Genomic DNA, 25,916 nt, shown 5'->3' on the forward strand with positions numbered 1-25,916 from the left:
GACGACTTTAAGGGGAGATGTTCACAATTGTGAAAGACTGTGTGAACGGCAAGTAACGCCAATTATCAAAAATGAAATATTTGATATTGGCCGAATTTAAAAAAAATCATATACAAGATATATAGATATTTGTCACACCTCAATTACCATTTCAGCAATTATTATGTGGTCGTTCCTTTTGATTTAGAAACAATCACATCGCACTTTAGCGTGATATTCTATCGTACTTTAGCAAACAAACAACCATCGCACTTTAGCGTGATACACCATCGTACTTTAGCGTAGACCATCGCACTTTAGCGTGATCATCGCACTTTAGAGTACCATCGCACTTTAGAGTCCTACATATATATATATAGCATGTGAGAGGGAAAACAAGTTCAACTACCGTTTTTGGTGAATATTCAACAACTACCCTAATTGTTTTTTTTAAGTACCAAGAAATATTGACTAAGTCCAAAAGCCTGACATTTTTAGAATATTTGAAGAATAACAAAAATCAGGTGGCAATGCATGCTTCAATTAGGTGTACAATAAAGGTATTAAAGCTGTATCTCTAAAACTGTAGGATAACCAAGTGGTGGATCCAGAAAAGTTCATAAGTGAAGGCCCACTGGCTGCCTAAGAGAGGGCATGATTTTGTCAAGCTTCAGTGATTCCCTATATATAAGCAACCATTTTATTTCTCAAAAGGGGAGCTGGTCCCCCTCCCCTCCCCCTAAATCCGTCTCTGTAACCGACTCTTCATATATATAGCTTGTACCAAAAAGTTAATGTGTCAATATACCGGACATTTAAAGAAAATTTTATAAAAAAAAATCAAAACCCTGTAGACATATACATCTCTATTATAAATAAAAAGCTTTTTAGGTCAAAATCTTAAGGCGATAAATAGACGTATATGTCCGGACAGAAACAAACGGACGGATGGATGGATGGACGTACGGATAGATCTAAATTAACGAACGTGCTCGACATTAAAAAGTAAAATATGTTAAAAGTAATTTCGCTATAGCATGTTTTATTTGAAAATCCAAATTGGATCTGAGTCAATTGAATGCTACATGTGTACTTTTTTTTATGGTTACAGCTTGTCAAAAGAGTGCTCTGACACATGTATAAGAAAAATCATTAGTGTACCGATATATGAAAAGGCTGGAACACATAATTTACAGTATTGTATAAGTGAAGTTAACTTGTTTTCAGTATCAACTGCTCTTAAATTTACATGGAATTATGTTTATATTTACATTTCATACTTTAGATTCAGCATTAATACTGTTTTGCACTGATGCTTAACGTTTTAGTTTAGTACTGTATTTATATATTTTTCTATTAACAAGTCATAGTATCTGTAGCATATACGAAATTATGGACAATTCACATAAACTTAATTTAAACCAATAGATATGTAACATATTTTTCTGTAGATGGTAAAATAGAAAACTTCAAAGTGCAAAATATATAGGTTTTGATGAAATGATTTTCTTCAGAACTACAAAAAGGGTTTGAATATATTGTGAATTTATTATAAAATTCATTTGGAAGATTTCGTTGAATATTTGAAAATAATAATGAATAAAAATTAATTCACCATATTTCAAGGGACAAAACTCTGTATTTGGCTGCATAGTGTTGGACTATTTTGATTTATATGGGTCTAATTTCACGTACAATATATTTCTTTAAGAGAGTGACATGTCTAAAAAGTCTTGATGACTGGATACGGCGTAATACTATCCGTACGTGATATTCTGATCGATTATGAATCCCGGAATAATTTCTTACCCGTGCCGTTCCCTATGACGTATTACAATAACTTGCCAAAATAATGTAAACAATCGGATTATTTTTCAAATTTTTAGACATGAGCGCCAACGTAGACCACCATGATATTTTGTTATGGAAAAGATACAGAAGAGTACCGTTGATGGTTAAAAATTTCAAGATGGTCTACGTTGGCGCTGATGTCAAATTTCGTCTCCGAACTTGACAAAATTGTAGATTTCTTACACTTTTCGTCGGTTTAAGCCTATTCAATGTCTAAGTTTGAACATATTCGAGTACATAACACCTAAAAATAAGTTTCTACAGGGACGAACAGATATTGAAGTTCATTACACAAGCGTGATGGGATTCAACTTTAAAGTTTAAAAATTCTGGAAAAAGGGGGGCCAAAAACGGCCCTTATCATACCTTGTCCTTTACCCGTGTCAGATTTGCTCTAAATGCTTTGGTTTTTGAGTTATAAGCCAAACGCTGTATTTCACCCCTATGTTCTATTTTTAGCCTTTGCGGCCATCTTGGTTGGTTTGGCGGTCACGCCACACATTTTTTAAACTAGGTACCCCAGAGATGATTGTGGACAAGTTTGGATTAATTTGGCCCAGCAGTTTCAGAGGAGAAGATTTTTGTAAAAGATATTTAAAATTTACGAAAAATGGTTAAACATTGACTTTAAAGGGCAATAACTCCTAAAGGGGTCAACTAACCATTTTGGTCATGTTGACTTATTTGTAAATCTTACTTTGCTGAACATTATTGCTGTTTACAGTTTATCTCTATCTATATTAATATTCAAGATAATAACCAAAAACAGCAAAATTTCCCTAAAATCACCAATTCAGGGGCAGCAACCCAACAACATGTTATCTGATTCATCTGAAAATTTCAGGGCAGATAGATCTAGACCTGATAAACAAATTTAGGTGTAACACCACTAATTCAGGCCCGGCCAGAAAGCACATACCAGAAAGTAGTTCATATTTAACACAAAATAGTTCCTACGCATGAGTGTAACTTTCAAAATATGTAGAATATTTAGGTATTTTTGGTATCAAATGAAAGCTGAAGGACTGGTGATCATTGTAGAACACTTTTGGACTTTTAGTTTTGAATATTAAAAAAACTGCACCAAATTTTAAAAGGAGGGTACATTTTGTCTGTTTGTCAGATCTGAAGTACCTGTTTTGGTACATCTGATGTTCCAGGAACCAGTTCTTTCTTATATGCCATGCAAGGTATGTTGATTTTTTCAGTACAAGACACCATAAAGTGTTGCTTTGAAATGCAATGATTGCCACTTTATTTGAACTTAAAATAAAAGAGGTGTGCCTGCTTGAAACGGAGGAATTTAACATAGAAAGCAATGGGACCATGAATTAGTGGTGTACTTCCTATTACAGAGAATCACCAGAAATCCAATTTTTAGAAGTTGTACCTATTCCAATGAAAATAAGTCAAATATGATGTTAGTAATCATGTTTAATCATCTTTTTTTGTCAACCAACCTGCTTATGGGAAATTTAAGCTCTTAAATTGGCATACTCAAGTATGTTAGCCTTTTATGGTCATACAACATGCATGCAGTTAGGACTTGACTCCAAGTTCTTATTTTTGCATTTGTTCTGATTGAAATCCATAAAACATGTATTTTATGACTTGTATATGGAACAGAATAGCTCTTGGTCAAAATAATTTTCTGATTTTTCAAGATTTTTTGTTTTTCTTATGGTAGCCTTTTACAATGTAGGCAAATGGTATATACTCATATAAGAATTCTAAAATCTCACTGTGCATGCAATTTTGAACCAGTTTAGCAAGTTATATAGCTGAGGGATGTATAAATTGCTCTTTTTTATATATGTTTTACCACATAATTAATGGTTCATACAAAAAAAAAGCTTTTTTTGAATTTTAAGAAAAAAGGGGGGATAATTTCTCATCTATGTCTTAAGCTTGGACTAATATATTTTTATTTAATGAAGAACCTCTGATAAAAATATGACTATTAATAAGCGCATAGCTTTCCTAATAGAAATTAATAAATAAAATAATGATATTGAGAATAAAAAAAGTATATTGGTCACTGGTAATATACATATGCAGTTTTCTTTGAATAACCCATATGTTACTACCAGTCCAATTTGAGCGTTGAAGTAATAAAATAGTCTTTGGACTAAAGCTTTATATGTTTTTTATTGCTTGAAATAGATCATAGAATGAAAAAAAAGTAATGCTCAAGTCAATATAGCAAGTTTGGTTCTGTTATAGGTGTAACACCACTAATTCAGGCCCGGCCAGAAAGCACATACCAGAAAGTAGTTCATATTTAACACAAAATAGTTCCTACGCATGAGTGTAACTTTCAAAATATGTAGAATATTTAGGTATTTTTGGTATCAAATGAAAGCTGAAGGACTGGTGATCATTGTAGAACACTTTTGGACTTTTAGTTTTGAATATTAAAAAAACTGCACCAAATTTTAAAAGGAGGGTACATTTTGTCTGTTTGTCAGATCTGAAGTACCTGTTTTGGTACATCTGATGTTCCAGGAACCAGTTCTTTCTTATATGCCATGCAAGGTATGTTGATTTTTTCAGTACAAGACACCATAAAGTGTTGCTTTGAAATGCAATGATTGCCACTTTATTTGAACTTAAAATAAAAGAGGTGTGCCTGCTTGAAACGGAGGAATTTAACATAGAAAGCAATGGGACCATGAATTAGTGGTGTACTTCCTTTACCCCATGTCAGATTTGCTCTAAATGCTTTGGTTTTTGAGTTATAAGCCAAAAACTGCATTTTACCCCTATGTTCTATTTTTAGCCATGGTGGCCATCTTGGTTGGTTTGGCGGGTCAAGCCACACATTTTTTAAACTAGATACCCTAGAGATGATTGTGGACAAGTTTGGATTAATTTAGCCCAGCAGTTTCAGAGGAGAAGATTTTTGTAAAAGATATTTAAAATTTACGAAAAATGGTTAAACATTGACTTTAAAGGGCAAAAACTTCTTAAGGGGTCAACTGAACATTTTGGTCATGTGACTTATTTGTAAATCTTACTTTGCTGAACATTTTTGCTGTTTACAGTTTATCTCTATCTATATTAATATTCAAGATAATAACCAAAAACAGCAAAATTTCCCTAAAATCACCAATTAAGGGGCAGCAACCCAACAACATAGTATCTGATTCATCTGAAAATTTCAGGGCAGATAGATCTTGACATGATAAACAAATTTATCCATGTCAGATTTGCTCTAAATGCTTTGGTTTTTGAGTTATAAGCCAAAAACTGCATTTTACCCCTATGTTCTATTTTTAGCCATGGTGGCCATCTTGGTTGGTTTGGCGGGTCACGCCACACATTTTTTAAACTAGATACCCTAGAGATGATTGTGGACAAGTTTGGATTAATTTAGCCCAGCAGTTTCAGAGGAGAAGATTTTTGTAAAAGATATTTAAAATTTACGAAAAATGGTTAAACATTGACTTTAAAGGGCAATAACTTCTTAAGGGGTCAACTGAACATTTTGGTCATGTGACTTATTTGTAAATCTTACTTTGCTGAACATTTTTGCTGTTTACAGTTTATCTCTATCTATATTAATATTCAAGATAATAACCAAAAACAGCAAAATTTCCCTAAAATCACCAATTAAGGGGCAGCAACCCAACAACATAGTATCTGATTCATCTGAAAATTTCAGGGCAGATAGATCTTGACATGATAAACAAATTTATCCATGTCAGATTTGCTCTAAATGCTTTGGTTTTTGAGTTATAAGCCAAAAACTGCATTTTACCCCTATGTTCCATTTTTAGCCATGGTGGCCATCTTGGTTAGTTTGGCGGGTCACGCCACACATTTTTTAAACTAGATACCCTAAAGATGATTGTGGCCAAGTTTGGATTAATTTGGCCCAGCAGTTTCAGAGAAGAAGATTTTTGTAAAAGATATATAAAATTTACGAAAAATGGTTAAACACTGACTTTAAAGGGTAATAACTCCTAAAGGGGTCAACTGACCATTTTGGTCATGTTGACTTATTTGTAAATCTTACTTTGCTGAACATTATTGCTGTTTACAGTTTATCTCTATCTATAATAATATTCAAGATAATAACCAAAAACAGCAAAATTTCCCTAAAATTACCAATTCAGGGGCAGCAACCCAACAACGGGTTGTCCGATTTATCTGAAAATTTCAGGGCAGATAGATCTTAACCTGATTAACAATTTTACCCCTTGTCAGATTTGCTCTAAATGCTTTGGTTTTTGAGCCAAAGACTGCATTTTATCCCTATGTTCTATTTTTAGCCATGGCGGCCATCTTGGTTGGTTTGGCGGGTCACGCCACACATTTTTTAAACTAGATACCCCAATGATGATTGTGGCCAAGTTTGGTTTAATTTGGCCAAGTAGATTCAGAGGAGAAGATTTTTGTAAAAGTTAACGACGACGGACTACCGACGACAAGTGATGAGAAAAGCTCACTTGGCCCTTTGAGCCAGGTGAGCTAAAAAACAATCAGTTTTAAGTGTATTAATAACTAGAGGCTCTAAAGAGCCTGTGTCGCTCACCTTGGTCTATGTGCATATTAAACAAAGGACACAAATGGATTCATGACAAAATTGTATTTTGGTGATGGTGATGTGTTTGAAGTTCTTACTTTACTGAACAATTTTGCTTCTTACAATTATATCTATCATGAACTTTGCCCATTAGTAACAGAGAACTATATTTGGTAAAAATTTACATAAATTTACCAAATTAATGAAAATTGTTAAAAATTGACTATAAAGGGCAATAACTCCTTAAGGGGTCAATTGACCATTTAGGTCATGTTGACTTATTTGTAGATCTTACTTTGCTGAACATTATTGCTGTTTACAGTTTATCGCTATCTATAATAGTATTCAAGATAACCAAAAAGGCAAAATTTCTTTAAAAATTACCAATTGGAGGGCAGCAACCCAACAACCAGTTGTCCATTTCATCTGAAAAATTCAGGGCAGATAGATATTGACTTGATTAACAATTTAACTTCTTGTCAGATTTGCTCTAGATGCTTTGGTTTCATAGTTATAAGCAAAAAACTGCATTTTACCCCTATGTTCTATTTTTAGCCGTGGCGGCCATCTTGGTTGAATGGCCAGGTCATCGGACACATTTTTCAAACTAGATACCCCAAAGATGATTGTGGCCTAGTAGTTTCAGTGGAGATTTTGTAAAAGATTACTTAGATTTATGAAAAATGGTTAAAGATTGACTATAAAGGGCAATAACTCCTAAAGGGGTCAACTGACCATTTTGGTCATGTTGACTTATTTGTAGATCTTACTTTGCTGAACATTATTGCTGTTTACAATTTATCTCTATCTATAATAATATTCAAGATAATAACCAAAAACAGCAAAATTTCCTCAAAATTACCAATTCAGGGGCAGCAACCCAACAACCGATTGACCGATTCATCTGAAAATTTCAGGGCAGATAGTTCTTGACCTGATAAACATTTTTATCCCATGTCAGATTTCCTCAAAATGCTTTGGTTTTTGAGTTATAAGCCAAAAACTGCATTTTACCCCATGTTCTATTTTTAGCGGTGGCGGCCATCTTGGTTGGTTGACCAGGTCACGCCACACATTTTTTAAACTAGATACCCCAAAGATAATTGTGGCCAAGTTTGAATTAATTTGGCAAAGTAGTTTCAGAGGAGAAGATTTTTGTAAAAGATTACTTTAATTTACGAAAAATGGTTAAAAATTGACTATAAAGGGCAATGACTCCTAAACGGGTCAACTGACCATTTTGGTCATGTTGACTTATTTGTAGATCTTACTTTGCTGAACATTATTGCTGTTTACAGTTTATCTCTATCTATAATAATATTCAAGATAATAACCAAAAACAGCAAAATTTCCTCAAAATTACCAATTCAGGGGCAGCAAACCAACAACCGATTGACCGATTCATCTGAAAATTTCAGGGCAGATAGATCTTGACCTGATAAACATTTTTACCCCATGTCAGATTTGCTCTAAATGCTTTGGTTTTTGAGTTATAAGCCAAAAACTGCATTTTACCCCTATGTTCTATTTTTAGCCGTGGCGGCCATCTTGGTTGGTTGACCGGGTCACGCCACACATTTTTTAAACTAGATACCCCAATGATGATTGTGGCCAAGTTTGGTTTGATTTGGCCCAGTAGTTTCAGAGGAGAAGATTTTTGTAAAAGTTAACGACGACGGACGACGACGACGACGGACGACGGACGACGACGGACGACGGACGCCAAGTGATGAGAAAAGCTCACTTGGCCCTTCTGGCCAGGTGAGCTAAAAAGGTTAGTCCCTCCATGTAAACGTTAAGCACAGACTGATTTCTTCATATTTAGTTTAACTGTTTATTATACAGGTATTTCATCATAAAGTTGTACTTTATTATATTTTATCTGCATCTGTTTACCCTCAACTATTGTATTTGTATTTATACTGTAATTGTACTTTCTCTGTTGACTTGTATTTAGTTTTTAGAGAATAAAATATCTATCTATCTATCTAATAAGAATAAAACGAAATGTTACCTCCAATGATTTCACCCAAGGACTGCACCCTTGATCTATTATACATTTTGTTACATCAATCCCTCCATACTGAGCAGCATAATGTAAAGCTGTTCTTCCATCCTATAACAATAGAAAAATATAAACATGTTAATGGTGTGTGATAACAAAATCATGTGAGGAGTCAAACAATTTACCAAATGTAAGAAATATAACATTGGGTAAGAAAATATCCAATTATATCAGTGTATAAACTATTAAATGGTAGATTAAGATATATAAATTCAATGTATATTTTCTGATTTAGTGAAACAAAACAGGTAAAAAAATAGTAAACTCTTAATTATATAAATGTAACAAGTCAAATAATAGCAACCCTCACTTTATATAAGTCTCACAAGTATTTGTTGTCTATTTAACATGTATGATTAACAACATGATTTTATGTTGATTCAGTAGAATGATCAAAGTTGAAAAAAAAACTTTTTTTCAAGAAACATTAAAACGAGTAATATTTTCTGATTCAGTGCGAAGAGACAAGAAAAATAAGACCCCACTTTATATAATTCTGTCAAGTATTTGTTATTTTTAAAAGATGTTTAACATTAGATCTGTAGAATTAACATTATCTGACTAAAGATGTTTACACAACTTGTTCTCTTTAACTTCTCATTAAAATCAGATGTTTACAAAATAATATTTCGTCAGGAAACAAAATAAAACCTAAACTATCTGATTTAGTTCTGTGTTACGAATAAAATGAGGCCCCACTTTATATAATTCTAACAAATATTTGTTGTCCATTAAACCTGTCTGATTAACCACATGATTTTGTGTAGATTCTGTATAAAGTGATGTTTGGTCAGAGTAAGGTGATTATATCTATCATACCTCGTCTGTAGCGTCTAACTGACTGCCGTGAGTGACCAGGTAAGTCACCACCTCCAGGCGTCCTCTCACAGCCGCCCACATTAATGGTGTCATTCCATTCTGTAATATCAACATATAACAGACATCAAAACTTGTGTCATAAACTGGACAATGTTGTGTAATAAATATAAACAAAATATATATCACATGAATCAGTGGTCAAAACTGAATAAAATGACCAGTCACACTTTTACTTATATTCTACATAAACAACAAATAAACAACATGTTTTATTGTGAGATGTCAAAACTTCCATCAGAACTGTCAGGTTAAAAAAAATTTTTTTTCGAGAAACATTAAAACGAGTAATATTTTCTGATTCAGTACAAAGAGACAAGAAAAATAAGACCCCACTTTATATAATTCTGTCAAGTATTTGTTATTTTTAAAAGATATTTTACATTAAATCTGTAGAATTAACATTATCTGACTAAAGATGTAAACACAATTTGCTCTCATTAACTTCTCATTATAATCAAATGTTTACAAAATAATTTTTCGTCAAGAAATAAAATAAAACCTTTACTATCTGATTCAGTTCTGTGTTATGAATAAAATGAGATCATACTTTATATAATTCTAACAAATATGTGTGGTTCATTAAACCTGTCTGATTGACAACATCATTTTGTATTAATTCAAAATAATGATCAAAGCTTAGAAAATAGTTAGTGGTATTTCCGTGTAAAATGTTGGGTGTCTACCAGCTGCTTCATATCTTATGAGTTGTTGTGTATAAGGGTAATATAGCAATGGTGTATGTTTGTGGTGAGTATAAGGATAACATAGCAATAGATGTTTGTGGTGAGAATAAGGGTAATATAGCAATGGTGTATGTTTGTGGTGAGTATAAGGGTAATATAGCAATGGTGTATGTTTGTGGTGAGTATAAGGGTAATATAGCAAAGGTGTATGTTTGTGGGGAGTATAAGGGTAATATAGCAATGGTGTATGCTTGTGGGGAGTATAAGGGTAATATAGCAATGGTGTATGTTTGTGGTGAGTATAAGGGTAATATAGCAAAGGTGTATGTTTGTGGGGAGTATAAGGGTAGTATAGCAATGGTGTATGCTTGTGGTCAGTATAAGGGTAATATAGCAATGGTGTATGTTTGTGGTGAGTATAAGGGTAATATAGCAATGGTGACTGTTTGTGGTGAGTATAAGGGTAATAGAGCAATGGTGTATGTTTGTGGTGAGTATAAGGGAAATATAGCAATAATGTATGTTTGTGTTAAGTATAAGGGTAATATAGCAATGGTGTATGTTTGTGGTCAGTATAAGGGTAATATAGCAATGGTGTATGTGTGTGGTGAGTATAAGGGTGATATAGCAATGGTGTATGTTTGTGGTGAGTATAAGGGTAATATAGCAATGGTGTATGTGTGTGGTGAGTATAAGGGTGATATAGCAATGGTGTATGTTTGTGGTGAGTATAAGGGTAATATAGCAATGGTGTATGTGTGTGGTGAGTATAAGGGTGATATAGCAACGGTGTATGTTTGTGTTAAGTATAAGGGTAATATAGCAAAGGTGTATGTTTGTGTTGTGTATAAGAGTAATATAGCAATGGTGTATGTTTGTGGTGAGTATAAGGGTAATATAGCAATGGTGTATGTTTGTGTTAAGTATAAGGGTAATATAGCAATGGTATATGTTTGTGGTGAGTATAAGGGTAATATAGCAATGGTGTATGTTTGTGGTGAGTATAAGGGTAATATAGCAATGGTGTATGTTTGTGGTGAGTATAAGTAAAGAACTGCAATAAGCCATGTTTATTTTTTTCAAGTTTGCATTGCCTATAAGTGTGATTTGTCAGTTGTTTGTGATGAGTGTAATAATGTCAATGCAACGTCACATGCTGGTGCTGAGTATAAGAGTGTCATTGCTATGTCCCATGTTGGTGTTGAGGTAAAGAGTTGTATTGCTATGTCAAATGCTGGTGTTGAGGTAAAGAGTGTCATTGTTATGTCACATGTTGGTGTTAAGGTAAAGGGTGTCAGTGATATGTCACATGCTGGTGTTGAGGTAAAGAGTGTCATTGTTATGTCACATGTTGGTGTTGAGTATAAGAGTGTCATTGCTATGTCCCATGTTGGTGTTGAGGTAAAGAGTGTCATTGCTATGTCACATGCTGGTGTTGAGTATAAGAGTGTCATTGCTATGTCACATGTTGGTGTTGACTATAAGAGTGTCACTGCTATGTCACATGTTGGTGTTGAGTATAAGAGTGTCAGTGATATGTCACATGCTGGTGTTGAGGTAAAGAGTGTCATTGTTATGTCACATGTTGGTGTTGAGTATAAGAATGTCATTGCTATGTCACATGTTGGTGTTGAGTATAAAAATGTCATTGCTATGTCACTTGTTGGTGTTGACTATAAGAGTGTCATTGCTAAGTGACATGTGGGTGTTGACTAAAAGTGTCATTGCTATGTCACATGTTTGTGTTGAGTTTAAGAGTGTCATTGCTATGTCACATGTGGGTGTTGAGTATAATAGTGTCGCTGCTACGTCACATGTTGGTGTGGAGGTTAAGAGTCATTGCTATGTCACATGTTGGTGTTGAGCATATGAGTGTCATTGCTATGTCACATGTTGGTGTTGACTATAAGAGTGTCATTGTTATGTCATATGTTGGTGTTGACTATAAGAGTGTCATTGCTATGTCATATGTTGGTGTTGACTATACAAGTGTCATTGATATGTCACATGTTGGTGTTGAACATATGAGTGTCATTGCTATGTCACATGTTGGTGTTAACTATAAGAGTGGCATTGCTATGTCATATGTTGGTGGTGAGGTAAATAGTTTCATTGCTATGGCACGTGTTGGTGTTGAGGTAAAGAGTGTCATTGCTATGTCACATGTTGGTGTTGAGCATATGAGTGTCATTGCTATGTCACATGTAAGTGTTGACTATAAGTGTGGCATTGCTATGTCACATATTGGTGTTGACTATAAGAGTAGCAATGTATGTCACATGTTGGTGTTGACTATAAAAGTGTCTTCGCTATGTCACATGTTGGTGTTGACTATAAGTGTGGCATTGCTATGTCACATATTGGTGTTGACTTTAAGAGTAGCAATGTATGTCACATGTTGGTGTTGACTATAAGAGTGTCATTGCTATGTCACATGTTGGTGTTGAGGTAAAGAGTGTCATTGCTATGTCACATGTTGGTGTTGAGCATATGAGTGTCATTTCTATGTTACATGATAGTGTTGACTATAAGAGTGTCATTGCTTATGTCACATGTTGGTGCTGACTAAAAGAGTGTCATTGCTATGTCACATGTTGTTGTTGACTATAAGAGTGTTATTGCTATGTCCCATGTTGGTGTTGACTATAAGAGTGTCATTGCTATATCAAATGTTGGTGTTGAGGTAAAGAGTGTCATTGATATGTCACATGTTGGTGTTGAGTATAAGAGTGTCATTTCTATGTTACATGTTGGTGTTGACTATAAGAGTGTCATTGCTTATGTCACATGTTGGTGCTGACTAAAATAGTGTCATTGCTATGTCACATGTTGGTGTTGACTATAAGAGTGTTATTGCTATGTCACATGTTAGTGTTGACTATACGAGTGTCATTGCTAAGAGACATGATGGTGTTGACTATAAGAGTGTCATTGCTATGTCACATGTTGGTGTTGAGGTAAAGAGTGTCATTGCTATGTCACATGTTGGTGTTGAGGTAAAGAGTGTCTTTTATATGTCACATGTTTGAATTTGAGGTTAAGAGTGTCATTGCTATGTCACATGTTGGTGTTTATTATCATAGTGTCATTGCTATGTCACATGTTTGTGTTGACTATACGAGTGTTATTGCTATGTCACATGTTGGTGTTGAGGTAAAGAGTGTCATTGTTATGTCACATGTTTGAATTTGAGATGAAGAGTGTCATTGCTATGTCACATGTTGGTGTTGAGGTAAAGAGTGTCATTGCTATGTCACATGTTGGTGTTGAGGTAAATAGTGTCATTGCTATGTCACATGTTGGTGTTGACTATAAGAGTGTCATTGCTATGTCACATATCAGTGTTGAGTATAAGGGTGTCATTGCTAAGTGACATGTTGGTGTTGACTATAAGAGTGTCATTGCTATGTCACATGTTGGTGTTGAGCATATGAGTGTCATTGCTATGTCACATATTGGTGTTTCCTATCATAGTGTCATTGCTATGTCACATGTTTGTGTTGACTATAATAGTGTCATTGATATGTCAAATGTTGGTGTTGAGGTAGAGTGTCATTGGTATGTCACATGTTGGTGTTGAGGTAAAGAGTGTCATTTCTATGTCACATGTTGTTGTTGACTATAAGAGTGTCATTGCTATGTCACATGTTGGTGTTGACTTTACGAGTGTCATTGATATGTCAAATGTTGGTGTTGATTATAAGAGTGTCATTGATATGTCACACGTTGGTGTTGAGCATAAGAGTGCCATTGCTATGTCACATGATGTATGATCAGGTGTCACATGCCATGTTCAGTACAAGAGTGGAAAATGTATGTTGTATAATCAGGTGTTACATGTCATGTTCAGTACAGGAGTGGTAAATGAATGTTGTATGATCAGGTGTTACATATCATGTTTAGTACTCGAGTGGTTATAGAATGTTGTATGATCAGGTGTCACATGTCATGTTCAATACAGGAGTAGTAAATGCATGTTGTATGATCAGGTGTCACATCTCATGTTCAATACAGGAGTAGTAAATGCATGTTGTATGATCAGGTGTCACATGTCATGTTCAGTACAAGAGTGGTAAATGCAGGTTGTATGATCAGGTGTCACATGTCATGTTCAGTAATGGAGTGGTAAATGTATGTGGTATGATCTGGTGTTACATGTCATGTTCAGTACAAGAGTGGTAAATGAATGTTGTATAATCAGGTGTCACATGCCATGTTCAGTACAGGAGTGGTAAATGTATGTTGTATGATCAGGTGTCACATGCCATGTTCAATACAAGAGTGGTAAATGAATGTTGTATGATCAGGTGTCACATGTCATATTCAGTACAGGAGAGGTAAATGTAGGTTTTATGATCAGGTGTCATATGTTATGTTCAGTACAGAAGTGGTTAATGAAAGTTGTATGATCATGTGTCACGTGACATGTTTAGAACAGGAGTGGTTAATGAATGTTGTATGTCAGGTGTCACATGTCATGTTTAGTACAGGAGTGGTTAATAAATGTTGTATGATCTGGTGCTACATGTCATGTGCATTACAGGAGTGGTAAATGAATGTTGTATGATCAGGTGTCACATGTCATGTTTAGTACAGGAGTGGTAAATTCATGTTGTATAATCAGGTGTTACATGTCATGTTCAGTACAAGAGTGGTAAATGTAGGTTTTATGATCAGGTGTCACATGTTATGTTCAGTACAGAAGTGGTTAATAAATGTTGTATGATCTGGTGCTACATGTCATGTGCATTACAGGAGTGGTAAATGAATGTTGTATGATCAGGTGTCACATGTCATGTTTAGTACAGGAGTGGTAAATTCATGTTGTATAATCAGGTGTTACATGTCATGTTCAGTACAGGAGTGGTATATGTATGTTGTATGATCAGGTGTTTCATGTCATGTTCAGTCCTGGAGTGGTAAATGAATGTTGTATAATCAGGTGTCACATGTCATGTTCAGTACTGGAATGGGTAAACTGGAATGGGTAATGAATGCTGCATGTCACATGTCATGTTCAATACAAGAGTGGTAAATGTATGTGGTATAATCAGGGGTCACATGTCATATTCAGTTCAAGAGTGGTAAATGCAGGTTTTATGATCAGGTGTCACATGTCATATTCAGTACAGAAGTGGTTAATGAATGTTGTAGAATCAGGTGTCACATGACATGTTTAGAACAGGAGTGGTCAATGAATGTTGTAGAATCAGGTGTCACATGACATATTTAGAACAGGAGTGGTCAATGAATGTTGTAGAATCAGGTGTCACATGACATATTTAGAACAGGAGTGGTCAATGAATGTTGTAGAATCAGGTGTCACATGACATATTTAGAACAGGAGTGGTCAATGAATGTTGTAGAATCAGGTGTCACATGACATATTTAGAACAGGAGTGGTTAATGAATGTTGTAGAATCAGGTGTCACATGACATATTTAGAACAGGAGTGGTTAATGAAAGTTGTATGACCAGGTGTCATGTCTAAAGTCATGGTCATGCAAGACTTTTTTTTTAACCAAAGTAATGTTTTTTGTGTAGAATACTTTGTTACGTGTAATGAAGTAAATCACAATATTTCAGTTGTATCCAGTTACGAAGTATCAGACAGCAACTCTTTGACATACAAACTGGAGTGGTATTCATCAGTGTAATAAAGTTAATCACAATATATCATAATACTAGTACTATGTTTCATAATATTTTGAAGACAAGAGTATTTGCAATAACTAGAACATTGTAGAATGTACACTGAATCATTGCACACTAACAAGGGCAATGTTTAACTGATCCACATTATCATGATGTGTTAAACATTTTACTTTACTTACAGAAGTGCTACATTCCAAGTTAGCTCTGTTCTTTACACATAATTCTACCTCTTTTAAATTCCCCTTCTCTGCAGCTGTAAGAAGTTTCTGTAAGCAAAACAAAGCTTTTACATTTTCCTCTAGAACATACAAATATATTATAAATGTAAATAATTGAATTTAACAAGCTACATTTTTACAGTTTCAACAGTTCATACCAAATACAGTGATTACCAAGAAGGAGTGAAATTGTTGTCTATAATTTCAGAGTTTTTTTAGAAAAGTCTGTAGACAATTGTCATGATTGTTTTATGCATCAGTTTTGAGATCAGACTAAGTTTTTGTTGAGGTTTGTGTTGCTCGGTCTTTAGTTTTCTATGTAATGTTTTGAATATAAAAAGAAGATGTGGTATGATTGCCAATGAGACAATTATACAAAATAGACCAAATGACACAGAAAATAACAACTATAGGTCACTGTACAGCCTTCAACAATGATCAAAGCCCATATGGCATAAGTCAGCTATAAAAGGCCCTGAAATGACTAATGTAGACTGTTGAATTTTGATTGTTTTTCATTTTTTTCCATGGCGATGTCAGATTCTCTTCGACTTAAAGAGTTGTGAATGTCCTACAATATCTTACGTTCCTTTTTTTTTTGTCTCCTGGAATTTTTTATATTGAAATTCTGTTCACTGTAGTCCTTTTGATTTCTCCTGTTCTCCCCCTGAGAATACACCTGAGGTCACATGACACTGACTGACTGAGAATACTACACACCTGTATCTTTATGTACAGTTTATAGACAACATATAGGTCACATGACATAGGTCACATGACACTGACTGACTGAGAATACTACACACCTTTATATTTATGTACAGTTTATAAACAACATATGTCACATGACAATTGATTTTTAAGAAGAAAATCTTACCTTATTTCAACTTGCCATTATATCTTGTAAAAGAAAAACATAATTTCATTGACAACGGCATGTGCACCCTTAGTATCTATCGATAATTTTTGGTATCACTCTACAGTGCTGAGAAAGGAAATTATCAGTTAGTAAGATCAAAGGAAAATTTCGTAAAATAGTGATAATTTGTATATATATGGAAATTCTGTTCACTGTCATGACCATAACTGTAGTCAATTTAATTTCTCCTATTCTCCCTCTGACTGACTCTGAGAATACTACACTCCTGTATCTTTATGTACAGTTTATAGACAACATACTGGTCACATGACCATTGACTTTAAAGAAGAAAATCTTACCTGATCCCAACTTGCCATTATATCCTGTAAAAGAAAAACACAACATTTTATCATGTTTGTACACAAGAGTTGTAATTTGAAGAGAAATATTTTTAAGGGGCATTAACTAAAAGAAACAAAAAAACATAAAATATAATCATGAAAATTTATGAAAGTTTGATCGGTTCTGTTTTGTTAAAGTTTGTTAAAGGGGGTTCTACATTCATGACATTTGACCGTTACAGTAAAAAACACATTCAAAATTTTTCTGGTGTATTTTTACAAGCAGAATCCAAATATGTGATAATTAAATAAATGGGGAATGTGTCCATGGGACACAGATGATGCCCCCGCTTGCATATCATATAACGTTATAAAGGGGCATAACTGTAGAACAGTAATATTGACACCCCTAAAATTCAAACCTGATCTGTATTTTGTGGTAATAAGCATGGTGTATAAGTTTCATAACATTTGGTTGAGGCAAACTAAAGTAATGGAAGGGACGGACAGACAAGGGTAAAACTTAATGCCCCTTCCCTTAGAGAACGGAAACGAAAAAATTCAGCATTTTTTTCCATTTGTAAACATGGTAAAGGGGCACAACTCTATAATGGTTAAAGCAACACCACCAAAATTCAAACTTGATCTGTGTTCTGTGGTAATAAGCATTGTGTATAAGTTTCATAACATTTGGTTGAGGCAAACTAAAGTAACAGAACGGAAATGAAAATTCAGCAATTTGTCCATTTGTAAAGGGGCATAACTCTAGAACCGTTAAAGTGACGCCACCAAAATTCATACTTGATTTTTGTTTTGTGGTAATAAGCATTGTGTATAAGTTTCATAACATTTAGTTGAGGCAAACTAAAGTAAGAGAACGGAAACCAACTTTGGGACGTACACAGACAGACAAGGGTAAAACTTAATGCCCCCTCCGTTACGGCCAGGGGAGTAGTTAATTGTGTACACTTTGCCTTTATGTTGTTTTGAAAGAAACTTGTTGAAGTAAAGCCTCTGTTTAATTATCAATATGATTAAATGATGAAACATGTTAAATACCCAATGTGAAATCTGTTGGTCAGAGTTCTGCAATTGTCAATAAGGGATTACACGTGGGCCTTCGTCAAACTCTTACTGCAACTTCAGCATTTTACTGTACAGTCTGTCCTCATGGCCTTAATGCCACTTTATATTACATACATTTTTACCCTATCTGCCACCAGTCAATTAGCCTGATAAGAATCTGCAAATAAAGATTTATTTATATAAAATGTTAAACATGTAAATTATCATTGATATGGTCATAATTAATGAATTGCTATTGTTTATTTTGAATTTATTTAGCGGATTATGTAAAATGTGACGAGTCAAAAATTAGTTTTATGGTTCAATAAATTCAAAATAAATTATTGCCATTCATTATAAATAAAATTCTATCAAAAATAAGGTTCAAAGAATTTTTTATACTATTTATATTAACAATAACAACGTATACACATGTTGGCGTATGAATACACAAGGTTAGAGTGGGCGTGTCGCCATAAAAATTGACAACATTGAAAATAAAACTAATACTTTTAACCAATCAGAAGACAGTAAATACACCAAATTTACAAAACTTTGAATTTTTGAAATACTAAGGCTTTTCTACCTCAGGAATAGATTACCTTAGCAGTATTTGGCAAACTTTTAGGAATTTTTGGTCCTCAATGGTCTTCAACTGCATACTTATTTGGCCTTTTTAAACTTTTTTTTTATTCGAGTGTCACTGATGCATGTTGAGGTATAAAAAAAAAAAATTTAAAGAGATATTCGAGCATCTTTTTTCATATACATTGTACCATCTTAAGCTTTGATGAGTACTCATTAGCAGTCTTCACGCTTAACCATAAGTCCTACGAGCATCTTTTTTCATATACCATCTTAAGCTACATGTATGATCATGATGATGAGTACTCATTAGCAGTCTTCACTCTTAACCACAAGTCCTACGGCATTGGCTGGTAATTAAAATTGCTTTCAGACTTGTAAAATTCTTCTCTACAAGCCAACAGAATCCAACTAAAAAAAATTTTAAATTGAGCTTCGGGCTTGTGGACTCTAAAGTTAATCGAGAATGCTGCATTAGTGACATGTAATTGCTTCCAACTTCCTCTGCATGCTCTGCTGTGTTTTGAAAAATGTGGATTATACCTCAATTGAGGTATAATCCACCAATTGACGGATATTCACAATTGGTTTCCTTAAGTCTGCATCAGTTCTAACTTTAAAATTTGTTAGTCAAGATCGACAGGAAGAGACTACAGAGCAAAAATAAGATTTAATAGATGAAAACTCAGAATTTATCAGTAGGAAAAGGAGGGTTACATTAGTTTTTATGTTTCTCTAACAAATTGCAGCACGAAGAGTCAGAATCAATAGACCACTTTCGAGTTCATCCGTCACCCGAAAAAACTCGTGAATTATACGCACCTTTATGACGTCATTTACCAGATAGAGGGGGTCGCCTGTATCCCTGCACTATTTACGTTCATCAAGCGTCTTAGTGATCGTCATTGTGCAAGATAAACTAGAAATAATGGTTGTTCTGTAGGTACTTAACGACAATTCCCAAATGACAGCAATGCTGATTGTCAATTTTGAGAATTCAATTTGCTGAATTATTCGTACAATATAGAATTATAGTTTTCCAACCACTTGCTCAACATTGGAATGGAAGTGACGACGCCACTAAACGCACAAATGACGTTCACTAAAACCAGAGTTTTTGACGGAAATGCATCGACCTTGAAAGTTGTCTATTACATCATGTACATGTCATCACTAAGTGGTCACTATCATGATTATATGTCAAATGGTAGATTATACCTTCTTCTTCTTCTTTAAGGTCAACAAGGCTTCAATACTGAAGAATACATGTTGTTGCGCATGCGTGATTGACAAAAATTTATACAAAATTTATAAAAATATTTTATAACAATTGGAGTGTTTGTATTGACAGATTGCGATTAAAAATATATGTACATGTTTTGTTTGAATTTGTTTATTTGAAGCTAGAGAGAACAGCCGGTGTTAGCTGATCTCTAAAGCTGTCAACAGTGGTGGTTTCAATTACAGTTTGTGGTAGTAAATTCCATTGAATAATTGTTCTCGGGAAGTATGACCATTTGTATGTATCCTTGGAAGTTTGGATGTGTCTGTATGTCTGAGTACAGGGATGATTCCACTATATAGTTTAGGGCCGCTTAACGGCTCTTAAATCGGCCAGTGGCCCCCAAAAAATGTTTGTCAATATAAATTCCCAATTCAGGAAAATAAAACAAAAATCGGTATTTCCGGAAAAGTTTCGGTCACCGATTACGGCAACTATAATTTTTCATAGTTTGTCGTCAAAACATAGTAAAATCTGGATAAAAATGCTGACTTTGATCGCATTTTATTAACAACGATTTAATTATGTCAACATGAGGTAAACAATTTTAGCGGCCGGATTCAATTGAAGTTAAAATGTTATGAGAGTATGTGGTCTCGTAAAAGTAGATGGCTCAGCAGGTTGATAAAAAATATGCTTTTTGTCAAAATGGGTGTCAAAACAGACCTCGGCAAAGAGAAAATTTTATATAACATTGATGAATGAATTTGAATTGTAAAAGCAGATCGCCCAGCAGAGCCAGTTATGTTGATTTTAAAAACTTGTTTTGTAAAAGAAATTATTTTATATTTTGCTCTTTTTTCCGCAAGAGACAAAAGTTTGAGCGTTTTTGAAAATAATGTTGATGATAGACCATTCATGAAATGAGACCCCCCCTGAAATACGATGTCATCATTATGGAACTGTTTCAAAAGATATGAAAATGATCCAAATAATTTTAAAGTTCACTGGTTCAATTGCTTTAAATAACTTATCAATTAAGCATATATATATATACTTTTGTAATTGCTTTTCTTAATTCAACAATTGGTCAGTTCTATTTGAAATACATTTAATTTTTTTTCACTGGTTAATATGGCAAGCCGTTTTGCTATTTAATCTAACTTCAAGATATCTCATAAACTTTATAAGATATCTTATATAATAGTTCATTAGATATTTGATATAGTTTGAAAGATATCTTAAAAAGTTTATAAGATATCTTATATAGTTCACGAGATATCTGAAATAATTTATGAGATGTCTTATACATGTAGTTTATAAGATATCTCATATAATTTTCTTAATATGATATCCAATGAACTAGATAAGATATCTTATACAAAACATATTTATTATGATATTTCATATACTTTAAGATATCTTAAATAAATCTTATATATTATATGAGATATCGTATATATTATGAGATAATTTGAAATTCGAATAAATAGCTAAACGGCCTGCCATAGGTTTATGTTAGCTGGTACTTATGGTATATATGTTTTTTGTAATAGGCCTCATTTACCAAAGTTAAGATGATAGTGCATCATATGCAATGATATTCATGTATTACAACTTCCCTGGTCTGAATCCAATAATTTCTTCAATCAGTGAACAGAAGAAATTAACTTAATATTCATTTTCCGTTTTTACAGGAAAATGATATATTATTTTGTCTTATATTGTATGCATAAAAAATTCCCAATTGGGATAAAAATTCCCAATTTGATATTCAAGGGACCTATTTGTAAACACCTGGAATCATCCCTGGAGTATGATTTTGTCTTGTTCTGCTGTCTGTTTGTTCAAGAATATGCGATGGAATGGCTACAAGACAATGTATTACTTTATAAAATAAAATAAGTCTGGTTTTTAAGCGTCTCTCAGCTAGTGGTGGCCATTTCAACTGATTTAGCATGTTTGTGACACTGCTTGTGTAATCGTAGTTGTTGTGTACATAACGAGCAGCGCGTCTCTGTACCTTTTCTAATTGTATCTGTTGTTCTTTCATATGGGGGTCCCAGACACTACAACTATATTCTGGTTTGGGTCTTACTAGTGCCTGGTATGCTCTTACTTTTGTTTCTGTGTTTGTAATTTTTAAATTTCTTTTTAGAAAACCAAGTGATCTGTTCCCATTTGATACTATGTTGTCTATATGTTTGTTCCACTTCAGGTTTGATTGTAAGGTAATGCCTAGATATTTTGCGGATGTAACTGATTCGATAATGTGATTGTGGAGGATGTAATTATGCCGGTAGTTATTTTTCTTTTGAGAGATGGAAAGGTTTGTACATTTATCAGGGTGAAATGCCATCAGCCAATCTGACTCCCATCGAGCTGCTGAGTCAAAGTCAAGTTGTAGCTTATGACAATCATCTTGTGTTTTTATTTCCCTGTAAATTATGCTGTCATCAGCAAAGAGTCTAAGTTTACTGTGTTCTAGGTATTCCGGTAGGTCATTTATATAGATAAGAAACAGTATCGGGCCCAATACTGTTCCTTGTGGTACACCAGATGTTATGGGTACTGAGGTGGAGGAAATGCCATTAATGACTACTGTTTGTGTTCTGTCCTGTAAAAATGCCTGGATCCAATTTAAAGTGTTATTTTCAATACCATAGAATTTGAGTTTGTAAAGGAGGTGACGATGTGAGACTTTGTCGAACGCTTTAGCGAAGTCCATTATGATTAGGCCAATTAAAATTAATTGATAGATTTTCATCCCCGCCCGCCCCTCTGAAATCTTCCCGCCCCGATTTTTTTTATTTTTGAAAAAATTACGATTTCCGGATTTTGTTCATTTCCGTTACCGGTAACCGTCGATATTTCGTTTCGTGTAAAACTTCCTGTTTTAAATTTCGGTTTTCGTATTTCTTAGAGTATTCTAACTGGATGATTAAGTCGATATATTCTGCTGATCTATGATGTCAACATCATTTACCGAGAATAAATTAAAAGATTGATTATGAGAAGGGCGTGAAATATTCGCTGTGTCCAAGAACGCAAATCGCCGTACACTATGTCACACGTAAATGACAAATGTTTGCGAGTAAAACACCTTGGATTTATTTTATTGTTCAATGACTTTGTGTCAAGAAATTTGGACTGTGAAGGAAACTCAAAAGCGTCAAAATCGTGGAACACGTTTGAATGGAATAAAGAAATTGACACAAGCATGAACTTTTTAGATTAATGACCGTATATTGAGTTAAGAAAATCGACAAACATACGCATTTTTAAATTATTAATTTACAGCAAGCTCTTAGAAATAAATTTATCCATGCCTTTCGTTTTTTTGCAACAACAAAAAAACAGCAAACATCCTCTGTCCCAATACCCACGATAGAGTCATTAAACAACTCTGTTCTACATTGTAATTATATTTGCATCTTGCATATTAAGGGCCAACCCTATTATTTCAACACTGTTTGAGTTTTCATTTTATTCTGTACTTATCGTACACGTGTTGCATACCAATGGATTTGCTTCATTTTATTCGGACAACAAAACATAGCTTAGAAAGCAAAATATATTTGATGGAGGTAGTCCAACTGAAGAGAGCATTTCCTCACATTTCTGCTGTTTACTATAAAATAGGTTTCTAAAGCGGCAATTACATGTAGAACAGTGGTGGCCAATCAGAGATATATACTTGAATACGAATTTGAAAAAGCGGCACCAGCATATGGAGTAAATGTTACTCAATATTGATACGTTACTCTAGAGCTAGCTCAAAGTACATGTATGCTGATTTTGTTGAACGAGGAATACTGCTTTCTCAAAAGTTGCTAAGACAGGGTTATGAATCATCAAATTAAGATCATTACTCAATTGTATGGTTGTCATCATGAGCTGATTGGCCATTATGACAAAAGTGTGTCAGAAATCATATCTCAGTGATATTCTTCCTCAGTCATAACAACCTTCCATCATTACCGAACTGAACAAACAAATAACATGACGGGTGCCGTATACGGTACAGTAAATACTTACCTTTCCGGAGCACCTGATTTCATTCCTGGTTTTTAGTGGAGTTTGTGTTGTTTCCTACTTATTATTTGTAACTGTTGGTGCAAATGTCTTTTGGTTTTATGAGTCTTTGGTTACTCCTTGGTTTTGTTTGTTATTGTCTTATACACGATACCTAATGGATGTATTTACATGATATAAGCTTATTATTACACTTGCATATATGATCGAATAATACGTGACAAGAAGGTTTGATATGAAATAAAATTTAAAAAATAAAATCCTCCCACCCGCCCCATTTTTTTCAAAAATTTGGATGAAAATCTACTAATTAATTTTAGTTGGCCTTAAGTCAATTTGTGTGTTACTATTATTTGATCGTGCTAGTTCCTGGATGAAGTCTATTAATTGTGTTTCACACGACCTTGATTTTCTGAAGCCATGCTGAAGATCGTATAATATGTGATGTTTTTCAAGGTGAGACATGATGTTACTTGTAATAATATGTCACCTGAATTGAGTTATAATCCACGTGCCTGACCATGCTGACCTGTTTTATATTGTATGCACAATTTTGATTCTAAATGCATTTATAAAAGTCTAAATGAAAGGTTCACGACAAGCTTTTTATAAAAATAATACTTGTCACAAAAAAAAGTGACAAACATCAGCGCCGCCTGGTGTCTAAAAACTCTTCAACAGTTCAAATGCAACGCACCAAGTTTTACTGTCTTTTAACTTTCAAATTTAATAAATAATAAAAATACTCAGTTAAATGTTCAATTGAAAATTTCTTCTCAGTCATCATTTAGAAAGTTTCGTCCTAACGCAAAGAAGAAGAGATATGGAAACCCGGAAATGTCGACCTGTTACCTGGTTACTGTGTTCAACTGTTCAAAATGTAAATAATAAAATGAGATAAAATAAGTAGGGCCTATGTCATTTCTTCACGTGAGTCAGATATAACAGAAATATTCAAAACTTACCCTTTAAAGTCATTGAAATGACATCTTCTTGGTTAGCAGTCCAAATTCCGAGAACAGGAAGCTTTGCCAAAACGAGACACGGGATTGGGACAAGTCGGACCATGAAAACTCGGACCAGTTTTAAAGAAACTCGGATTAGATTGAAAGATCTGACCAGTTCGGAACACTGATTGGGCCCATTTAAGGTCAATACAATTTCAAAGACACCTCGGAACAATGTGAAACACTGATTGGGCCCATTTAAGAACGCTTCTCACTGGTTGATTGTAAGGGGGAAAAGGGGGCGTAGAGGACGTAAGACTCGGCCTCCCGTTTGATCGCCAAATAAATAATAAATATTTTCCCACGGTATATAAATATATATAGATTTTTTTATATAAAAACGTCCAAACATTTTTTTTATTTAATTGTCTTAAAAACTGGTCCGAGTTGTCTTAAAATGATATTGACAAAATTTCATTGTTTTATTCATGAATGAGTCTATAAAAAAAATTAAGTCACCGACAAATCTGCAAATGGAGCCACTGATTCACCATGTTCACATAAATTTGCCAATCAATATTGACTGAACGCTTACATTTCTCCAACAGGGGGATCTTTCCTTTGTCACCTCAGTGAGGGTCTGGAATTGGGGGAGGGGTGTCGTATCTACAAACTGATTCACCTTTGTGACACATGCAACCGAGTGGCGGATCCAGCCCCCCTTTTTTTCGACGATCAATGTATTTAAATGGGGACATATAGTTGGACCCCCCCCCTTTTATCCTGGGTTGGGACCCCCTTTTAAAAATGACTGGATCCGCCCCTGCATGCATGTAATTCAGTACAAAGAGTCACATTTTCCTTCGTCAACTTTGTGACACATGTAATTTCAGAAAGTCAATTTGCAATGTTGTTGTTTTTTTGTGGAATAGTACATTTTTTTTGTACAAGTTCAACTTGTATGCGAACACAGTCATGTGAACTTTTGTTGGTGGCTTTATTTC

At 34.2% G+C, this 25,916-nt stretch overlaps 1 long non-coding RNA gene across 1 annotated transcript; it reads right to left on the bottom strand.

The window, feature by feature from the left end:
- Positions 1-15,818: 15,818 nt before the first annotated feature.
- LOC134719223 (uncharacterized) lies at positions 15,819-25,015 on the bottom strand. Its single transcript, XR_010107550.1, has 4 exons — positions 24,931-25,015; positions 18,118-18,301; positions 17,077-17,100; positions 15,819-15,906 (listed from the first exon to the last, which is right to left on the bottom strand). It is a non-coding gene; the product is annotated as an uncharacterized LOC134719223 (long non-coding RNA).
- Between the last annotated feature and the right edge of the window lie 901 nt (positions 25,016-25,916).

The sequence above is a fragment of the Mytilus trossulus genome, chromosome 5 (assembly GCF_036588685.1).
Source record: "Mytilus trossulus isolate FHL-02 chromosome 5, PNRI_Mtr1.1.1.hap1, whole genome shotgun sequence".
NCBI classification, from domain to species: Eukaryota; Metazoa; Mollusca; class Bivalvia; order Mytilida; family Mytilidae; genus Mytilus; species Mytilus trossulus.